Source organism: Leopardus geoffroyi, chromosome B1, assembly GCF_018350155.1.
Source record: "Leopardus geoffroyi isolate Oge1 chromosome B1, O.geoffroyi_Oge1_pat1.0, whole genome shotgun sequence".
In the NCBI taxonomy this organism is placed as follows: Eukaryota; Metazoa; Chordata; class Mammalia; order Carnivora; family Felidae; genus Leopardus; species Leopardus geoffroyi.
In genome coordinates, this window is record NC_059327.1 from 11,053,621 (window position 1) to 11,063,951 (window position 10,331).

The 10,331-nt window shown below is 43.0% G+C and overlaps 1 long non-coding RNA gene across 1 annotated transcript; it reads right to left on the reverse strand.

The window, feature by feature from the left end:
• Positions 1-4,641: 4,641 nt before the first annotated feature.
• Positions 4,642-9,380, reverse strand: LOC123584721. The gene is made up of 2 exons (XR_006705671.1): positions 8,533-9,380; positions 4,642-5,284 (listed from the first exon to the last, which is right to left on the reverse strand). It is a non-coding gene; the product is annotated as an uncharacterized LOC123584721 (long non-coding RNA).
• Between the last annotated feature and the right edge of the window lie 951 nt (positions 9,381-10,331).

Below are 10,331 nucleotides of genomic sequence, written 5' to 3' on the forward strand. Positions count from 1 at the left end.
AAAAATAACCGTGGCGACATAACATTATGTATTCTGCGGTAGATGTGTTCCTAGTTAGAAAAGAGAATGAGAGAATATCTCGTATATTATGATCTCTTTCCAAATCTGCTGGCAATAACAGGAAATGAATGGAAGAGTCTATTATTAACACATATTTATTTGATAGGCATTGAATGCGAAGCACTTCTGTCATTGATATGCTTACCATTTTCTCCTAAATGACCTTGAAGCTTAATGAAATTCACATGAAAGATTTTACTGTGCGTGTTAAAAGAAAGCAGTTAAAAAGATTCAGATGGCTTTATAAAACTCAGTTTCATTTTGTTTAAAAAAAAAAAGAAAAAGTCCTCTGTTCTCATCTATTGAGAAAGTAAACTGCTCCAACTCAAAGTAGTTGACAAGCAACTTTCATGGTCTTTGTTGTTACATGGCGGTGTCTGCTGGATTGACAGGTGGTGCTGTGGTCTTTGAGGACCGATTTCTAAGGATGTGAAGAGCATGAACTGCACTCTTCTTAAATACCTTCTTAAATACAAGCTTCAAAACAAAGTCCACCATTGATCCAATCATTTAAAAAAGAAGGTCTCAGTGTTTGACAATGGAAAACAGTACAAAGAAACAAACTTACATTAATCTGGTTTATTGTTTTCATTTGACAAAAGTAGAGGTACATAGTTGTAGAACAATGAGAAATGTGTATGCTCTGTTCAGCAAGGTAAATCTACGTATAGTCACTAGTGGTTCAGACAAAAGGAATCTTTAGAGTGCCATATGCTGACATTTAGAAAGAAATCTATTAAATCTATTAATATCCCAAACTTTCCATGAGCTTTCAGAAGATTTGCAGTCTCTTGATTAATATGAAAATATGGCCTCTTTCGGTGACAGAAAGGGTTAGGCACAACAGCATGCACAAAATAGTTTTTTACAGACTTTGCTGCCTGCTCTCTAGGGCATCTCCTCCTGCGGTAACTCCCCTGAGGTAGTGTTCCAGTTGTGATTCCCACCAATAAATAAGACCATTTTCTAACTAATAAGAATAATCACATTTGTACAGAGAAGGAAGGAAGGAAGGAAAGAAGGAAGGGAGGAAGGAAGGAAAGAGGGAAGGAAGGAAGAAGGAATGGAAGAAGGAAGGAAGGAAGAAAAGTGACCAAGCTAAAAATATAGACCTGAATTTTATATCTTATCTTATTCTGAAAATACAGAGAACCCAAATAAAGAGAACTGTGAACTTACATTAACCCGGTACTATTTGTGTTACAGTGTAGAACCCTTCCTATAGAGTCTTTTTTACATAATTTATGTACTTGTGTTAACAGTAGTATTTGCACCCATAAGATTTCTTACGTTTCACAATGCATAGTGTAGAAAATACACAGAGTAATGCTGTATAGAGCCATACTGGAACCTGAGGCAAAGAAAAAACTAGTGATACTGACCTGTATATATTTTAAATTTGGATATTTTGCTCATTATGGTTTTGAATTAGTTAACATTTTTAAAAAGTATATAATTCCTTTGACCCAGAAACCCCATTCTAGGAGGAAGTTCATCCTATGAAAAAATTTGAAAGTTGTATACGAAAATTTAACTACAATAATGTCTATTGCAGCATTATGTGTAATAAGTGTGTAGCCATAAATGACCTGAGTTCTTTCATCCATTCAACAGATATTTATTAAGAGTCTAAAAAAAAGTATATATTGCATTTAAAAGAAAAGTAGATAAACTGGACTACATCAGAATTAAAACTTTTGTGCATCTCAGGACACTGAGTGAAAAGATAACACACAGAATGAGAGAAAATGTTTGAAAATCATGTATCTGTAAGGGTTTAATATCAAGAATATATAAAGAACTCTGACAAGGCAAAAAGAAAACAAACAGCCTAATTTTTAAAATGCACAAAGGTATTTCTTCAAAGAAGATACACAAATGATCAATAAGCACATGAAAAGATGCTCAACCTCAGTCATAATTAGGGAGATGCAAACCCCAAATCACAATGAGATACTGTTTCACAGCCATTAGGATGGCTATTATGGAAGGAAGGAACGAAGGAAGGAAGGAAAGAAGGAAGGATGGATGGAAGGAAGGGAGGGAAGGAAGGAAGGAAGGAAGGAAGGAAGGAAGGAAAGAAGGAAGGAAGGATGGAAGGGAGGGAGGGAGGGAGGGAAGGAAGGAAGGAAGGAAGGAAGGAAGGAAGGAAGGAAGGAAGGGCGTACAGGAAACAAAATGTGTTGAACAGGGTGTGGATAGATTGGAACTCATACGCCACTGATAGGGATGCAAAATGGTGCAGCTGTTGTGGAAAACAGCATGACATTTTCTCAAAAAAGTTAAACACAGAATTAGTATAAATAAATCCATCTCTGGGTATATACCCCCCAAAACTGAAAGCGGGTACTTGAACTGACATTTGTACATCCATTTCCATAACCAGTGTCCACGGTGAGATGGATGGATAAATGAAATGTGATCTATGCATACAACAGAAATCTATGCAGCCTTAAAAAGTATGGAAATTCTAACACATGCTACAACATGGGTGAACAATGAAGACTGTCTGCTAAGAGAAACAAGCCAATCACAGAAGGATTCCATTTATGTGTGTTTCTACTTACGGGTTTTCTAGAGTGGTCACATTCATAGGGACAGAGCGATGTCATGGTTGCCAGGGGCTGAGGAGTGGGGTGGTTGGAGAATCAATGTTCAATGGGTACAGAGTTTTTGGTTTGGGGAGATTAAAAATATTTGGAGATGGATGGTGATGATGATTGCATAACAACAATCGCATAACCTAATGCCCCTGAATGAATAGTACACTTAAAATCATTTAAATCATATTATCTTACATATATTTCACTACAACTTTAAAAATATAGTATTTAAATATTACTTACATCCAGTATTGGTGTTTCCCTCACCTCACCCCAATCTGTGCGTGCACCTGAGGAGGGAGGTTCACTGGCCTCATTCTCGTTCCAGCCCCAGATAGATAGCGTTATTTCAGTGTTAGTTTTCTTCACAGAGTATACAGTAAAACTTCCTTGTCTGCTTCTCTTTCCCTGAAACTTCTCATGTGTTCTCTTGTCGGATAGTTTAACATGTATTTTAGTTACTGGTTGAAAAGTCTATGGTGGGCCATGGGCAACATGGATCCACTTGTGATACTCAGTTCTTTACTGAGTTTTGATCCCTCTATTCCTTTCTCATTCACAGCTTTCAAAATTTTACTCTTTAAAAAAATTGTAATGTTTATTTCTTAGAGAGAGAGAGAACAAGCAGAAGAGGAGCAGAGAGAGAGGGAGGCACAGAATCCAAAGCAGGCTCGAGGCTCTGAGCTGTCAGCACAGAGCCCAACACAGGGCTTGAACTCACAAACTATGAGATCGTGACCTGTGCCGAAGTTGGACGCTTAACCGACTGAACCACCCAGGTGCCCCACAAATTTTTAGTCTTAAAGATAATTTTGGTAGGGCAAAATATTAAAAGTCATATTTGAAAAAGTTCTCCCAAAAGCTGTGAGGTATTTTACCTTTTGAAAAGACATTAGCTGGCTCTCGGCATGGTTAATGTTAGCCTGATGGATCCTTCTATCAATGAGAGAACATTTTGAGATGGGCTCCACTTTTCGGTAAAAAAGAAAAAAAAAACAAAACTAAGGCAAAATATGTCATTACATATAAGGGAAATAATGTTTAAATAATATTTTGAAAAATAAAGTATTTCAAATGCGTTTGTGGAACTCCCTATCAAAAAGAAAAACTAAATTACTTTTCAAAGCATACAATCCCTTCATGTACATTAAAAACTCATGAATGTATCTATTTGTAAATCATATTTACGTATACAGGACTTTTTAGGTGTGTTCCATGAAAAAAAAATAGCATTAGCTCCCTGAATTGTAAAATCAAGAATATCATAAATGCTTCAAATTTCAGATTTTCACTTCTGTTTCATGCCAAATGATTCCCAATGATGACATTCAAAACAAATCAGAGGCACCTGGGCGGCTCAGTCTCTTAATGATCTGACTTTTGATTTTGGCTCAGGTCATGATCTCATGGTTCATGGGATAGAGCTGTGAGTCAAGCGATGCACTGACCAAGCAGAACCTGTTTGAGGTTCTCTCTCTGTCCCTCCCCTGCTCGCTCTTACACACGCACTCTCTCTCTGTCTCTGTCTCAAAATAAGTAGATAAGTAAAACAAAACAAGCAAATCAGATCATAAAATGCAGATGTTAAATACAAGCGGAAATTTAGAGCATAAACTTGGTCTTCTTACTGGGGGAATATGTTCACACACCCTTTATTGTGAACCTGCATCTTTTGCATTATAACTTCATCCTAACTGCCCATTTTTCTAGTGTCCTCTCTCAAAATTTCTGATCTTAACAGGTACTTTTCATATTCTGTCACATTCACGGACCCTTCTGAAATCAGAAGGCTCATATTAATTTTTCCTTTTTTAATAAGTGCTGTGGCAGTATAATTGTCATCTCATAATAAATCATTGTATTTTACAAATTTCATTTAAATTAGTCTATTATTCCTTACTCATATACTCTGTATTAACAGTAATATAAATTTTCCCCAAGGCATTCCCAGCTTTGTACAGAACACACTAAAACTAACTTAGAACATAGTTGAATATTTTTATTAATAAGACAAAACAATCAAAGCATAAACGAGGAAAATATCTCACAGAATTGACCAAGATGAAGGATTGATTCATTTAGAATGTCAAAATGCTATAATTTGATCTCCTTTCTTTATGATTCTCTATTTCATTTTTGTTAATTATTTTCAAAAATGTACTTGCCTCAAAATATGGTTTCTATGGAATGATGTATTTTATCCTTGAAGGTATGGTAGGAGTTTTGAAAAATATCAGAGATTTCCATAACAGTGATGTAAACAGGGTAAAATAAATCCTTTATCTTTTTTTATTCTATCATGTCCCGGTTGTACAGCTCTCCAAGGCCCAGACAATGGCTTTCCTGAATTGTATCTATTTTTCTTTCATGCAGTCATTTAATAGGTATGTACTTGGTTGTGACTAGCACCGTGCTAAGAGCTGAAGATAAATTCCTCTTGTGGAATATATAGTGCAAAGCCTGAGAAAATGTGTCCATTAAATATCTCAGGTGTATGAAATGCCAAGCTGTCCTGCGTCCTGTGCTGAAAAAGTAGAGGGGGTCTCATGAGAACAAATAAAGGAGGTCGAGAATCAATCGAGGGAGTGTCTGTCATCCTTTGCATATGACTTCCTGTGGAGCTGAAAGATGAGAAAGAATCAGCTTAGGTGGGTGGTTGGAGGAAATAAATGGGTATGCTCCAGACAGAGGGGACAGTCTTTGCAAGGGTCCTGAAGAGGAAGGAAGAAACTCAATAAGGAAGAATTAAAGGAGGCCAGTTTGTGAGATAGGAAGATAGGAAGAAAGGAAGAAAGAGATTGATGAGGTTGAGGCTTGTGGCTGGACACCTTGACTCTAAGGACGACTATATTCACATGCTCATATCCACAGGATTAAGTACAGTCACACTTGGCACACAGTTTCTATTTATTTTCACACAGATAAAGAGAAATGGCACTGGCCTATCTGACAGATTAAGTTTCTTATTGCCCAGAATTTCTATAACCTTAAGTTTGCTAACAGCTAATCTACTGCCCTTCTTTTTCCCCAGTTGAGATAATAATTGAAGACCTTGTCCAAAGACTCCCTGATCTTTGCTCTAATATCGTCCTGAATATAGTGATTAAAGATGCCAGAAGTAGGAAAAATGACTGAGATTAGGGGGGGTGGGGGGAACTTGGGGAACAGGATAGTTCCTTCTCAACTTCGACAAGTGAGGTGAGCGTAGGAAATGTAATCCTGGATGACTGGCTAGAGAGTCTTCCTTGTAATGTGCAAATATGTGTCAGAGAGGAGTCTATAGTTTTAGACTTTTTTAAGATTAACAAAAATTATAAATGCTGAAGAATTTGAGAGGCGAAGTATGTAATATGCTAAGTATTAGGAATGCATTCTTCAGTGATTTTTGGGACTCATTTTGAAACATGCAAATAGTTTAGTATTAGCCCTGAGTACTCCAAATCACAATGCCTTTTTTTTTCTTTAACCAAAAAATAATCTTTTAGATTTGAACTTCAGATTATCTATCTGTAACCTGCTTGATCCCATATTACAGTGAGTCAGGCTAGATGTTGATAATGTGTATGCATATACACAGGTTCTCTCTCTCTCTCTCTCTCTCTCTCTCTCTCTCACACACACACACACACACACACAATTATTGGTTGCAAATTATGAGCAGAAATTCTGGAAAAGGGGTGGTGGTGTTTGACTTGCCAATGTGCATTCACAAGTTAAAAACCAATTTGGACTAGAGTTTTTTTTTCACCGCCTAAGAGTTATGGCTCAGTGACCTTTTATGAAAACATGAGAAGAGTACCTTGATGTGGAGGTGAGGACGATTGGTCTGTTTTCACTCTCTTGTTTGATGCAGTTTTATCATTGATGACACAAGCAACCCACGGTCTAAGCAAACTCCCATAAACTCCGGATTTTAAGCAGAGATGTGAGAATGGGTTTTCTGAGGATTGTTGATGCTTTGCCCAGAAACGAAGGGATTCTGAGCCATTTCCCTCTCTGTTCCCTCCCTGCTTCTTACCATGACACCCCTTCCCACCCCATTGGCTTCCTCTCTTGTTGTTGGATCATCGTTCATCTCCCTTTTCCCTTTTCATCCTTTCCATTTCCTTTTATTTTCCTAGCTCACAATAAGATACTGAAGAACAGTTTAAAATAAATTTAACTAATCCAATAGTTACATATATTTTTTATATTTAATATAAAGCAGTGGATTTTCTTTTGGAATTTCTCAAAATATCTCTTAAAACATTGTTATTTGCTTATCTCCGTGTAGAATTTACATAACATTTATATACTTATTTACAAATAATTATTTGCCTCTGATTCAGTGACCCGTAACAGATAAAAAAGGCTACCCACCACTTCTATGTTCTTGTAACTTTAATTCACCCCACGTGTATTTTTTAATTCCTACGAATCATGCCTTATGCTGCGGGTACAAACATAAACACAGTCTTTGAAACAGATGAAGTTCACAGAAAATAGACATTTTACAAATTCAGTAATTTACTGTGATGATGAATATCAATTTCTGGCTTACTCTTTTCTCCATCCAGAATCTTGGACTATGATATTTGTTTAATCTAGAGTCACTACCTTTCTTGGCACCAAATGTGTGTTTTGTGTTGATCGTGAACATGGTCATCATAGTTTGGACAACAGCTCGCAGTGGACATTTCTACTTCTGGACATCAGAGACTAGGAGCATACTGGGGACAAGTTTATGTGGAAAGGGTAAGGAGAGGAACAGTTTTATTCCCTGGATGAATGCCGTTCTAATTGTTGTTCAGACAATGGTAAAAAAAAAAAAAAAAGACATCTATATCCAGAAGAAGTTGTATGCAGAGCTCAACTGAAATATTAATAAGTGTTCCCCATATTTGAAGCTGGCTACCTCTGGAGCAAGGGAGAAATACAAATGCTTCCAAATCCTGGGTTTAAATTATATGTGGTCCATTCAAGATCTGAGTAAAAATCTTAACTACCTTACTGGCACAGATGTCATCAGAAACCCACAGACCCTCATGACCACCGCTCAGCTGACCAGTGAGCCACTTTTCTGCTTTTAGAGATTATCTCAAGATTCTTCCTTCCATTCAGTAGAAGGGTCTTAGATTCAACAATGGGTGGCCCTTTTTCTCAGTTGTAAGATGGTGCTTCCAGAACAAGGGAAGAGTTGGATATGTATATATTGACATTGCTTTTTTATCCTCCTTGAAATGACAAATGTGCATTACAGGTGGAGCAACATCAGGCTGGAAGCCTGGGGTTTTTTTCCCCACCTTCTCCCATTTCAGAATCTCCCCTGTTCCTTGTCCTCTGGGGGGACTCACTCCGGCTGTCAATGAAAAGGTAAAGTAGATATGTTAAATGTCAGGTCTTTAAAGAGTACTTGTACCTTTAAGAGGGACTTTCTGAGAAAAGATCTAAAACATTAAGGGATGGGTATCTAACATACACATTTCAGAGAAATTGGAAGGTGTTTTTGGCCAGAAAATAAATTAAAAATTAATAATAATAATAATAGTGATTAAAAAAATAAGTGCACACATAAGAGATCATGGCAAGTACTGTAGTGTCCTCGTGTTTCTATACCTGGAGTCCCAGTCAAAAAATAGCCCAAGACTGTTAGGACTTTGGAGGACACATCGCTTAAGACAGGAACCCTGTTTGCAAATCCAAGTGGCGACATTTGCATTGCAGCCTTTGGGATAGAGTGTATGTACTTCACTGGCCTTGTCGATTTATGTATCTCTAGAATTATTTCCTTTTTATTTTTGTCCCTTTTCCATGACTGAAATCGTGAACCTTTAAATTAAAAAAATAAGTCAATAAAAATAAAAATAAATAAGCAAACAAAAAGGTTTACCGAATGGGACGCCTGGAAGGGGTTTGCGTTGGAGAAGCTTCTCCGAAGTAGGGTCGGGAAGACGCAAGTGAAGTGGCCCAGCGATTTCACTGAATCAGAAGCGGGCTCTTCCAGCCCAGCTCTCGGGTTGAATGGGGTGAGGGAGGGCGGCCGCCTTTAAGGTCATCTCTCCCGCAGGTCTGGGAACCAGGCAGACTGGCCCGGAAAGACGGTGGCACCAGCGGTCAGGTGACGCTCGAGAGCTCATTTTGGGGCGAGCGGTGGCAGCAAAGACCCTGGCGCCCCGGGGCTTGCAGGTGGACTTGGAGCACCACGCAGGCTTCCCCCAGCGGCGCCCGGAGGCTGTGGTCTGGAGACACCCGCTTCATTTCCTACCAGGGTTGAGCCCGCCCGGTCGCGGCGCCCGGTGCTGCACCCGGGGCGAACGCGCCTTTCCCGAGCGTCGGGGGACAGGGAGGCTGGGGAGCGGGGGAAGCCTAACTGCATAGCGCTTCAGCCACCATTAAAAAACCCCAAAAGACAAAAACAGCAAAGTCGCGTCTTCCCCGGGTAGACAGCGGCGGTGCGCCTCTGAGCGTCCCCGAGGGGTCTGGCCAGGCTTCAGGGAGGGGAGGGAAGGGTGGCGAGGAGCGGGCGCAGCCTTCCGGCCCGCGGGGCGCAGCCTGCAGCCGGGTCGGGGATCGCCGAGGCTGCCGCCCCTCGCACGGCTCCCCGGCCGGGCGGGGAGGTCGCCGCGCAGGATTCGCCCGCTTCTCCGTCGCCGCGCGCCGCACGGTCCCGGCGGCCGGGGGGGGGACGTCCTGTCCTCGCCTCCACTGGCTCTCGTCCACCCCCCCCCGCCCCCAAACAGCCCCCCGCAGGCCGCCCCGGCGTCCTCTCCCGCCCCGGGCCCCGCCCCGTTCCGCGGCCCCCCGCGCCCCCGCCGGGCGCGCACCCACCGGGCCCGCCGCAGCCTCCGCCAGCCGCGCGCGCAGCCCCGCCACGCTGCAGCTGGAGCGACCGCGGCCGGCCACGCAGATTGGGGGAGGGGCAGGCGGAGGCGGAGGAGAGGGCGGGAGGCGCGGGGAGGGGGCCGGAGCGAGGAGGAGGAGGAAATAAATAAATAAAACAATAACCTCCGCGCCAATAAGAGCGAGGGAGAGAGAGAGACGCGGCCAGAGAGCCGCCGGTGCCTGTTCGCTCGCCTCTGAGAGGTCCTCCGCGCGCGCGCATGTGTGTGCGTGCGTGTGTATTTGCTGGGACTGGAGCTGGAAAGTTCAAACTAAACGTGTTGCTCTCGCCGGCTGCCGAGGCCGCGGACCGTGCTGCCCAACTTCTCTGGGCCAAGTGACTGGCGTTGCCCGGCGTTGCCCGGCGTTGCCCGGAGCCCTTGGCGCGGCGGCGGCCGCTCGGCCCTGCGCCCAGGCGCGGCGGCGGCGGCGGCGGCGGCTGCGCTCGCCCCGGGAGGGAGCCCGCGGCCAGGGCTGGACCCGCGCCCCGCCAGCTCCAGCGACGCTCTCTGCTCAGCCTCCGCGCCTGGCGCCCGCGGAAAGGTACGTGGCACTCTCCCGCACGGCTCCCACCCTCACACCCCCGCCCGCCGCGCCCCCGCGAGTATTTGGGGGCTGGCTGGCCGCTTCCCTTTGCAGGAGAGGTCATCGTTTGTCAAACTTTACCTCCACCGCGCACTTGCCCGTGGCCGCTGCGGCCGCCCTGGCAGGCGGCGTGGGCGCCGCGCGCCGGAGGGAGCCGCGGGGGGTGCGCGGGGCATCCGCTGGAAGCGGTGTCTCCCGTCTGGCTTAAAATCGCGTTTCCAACCG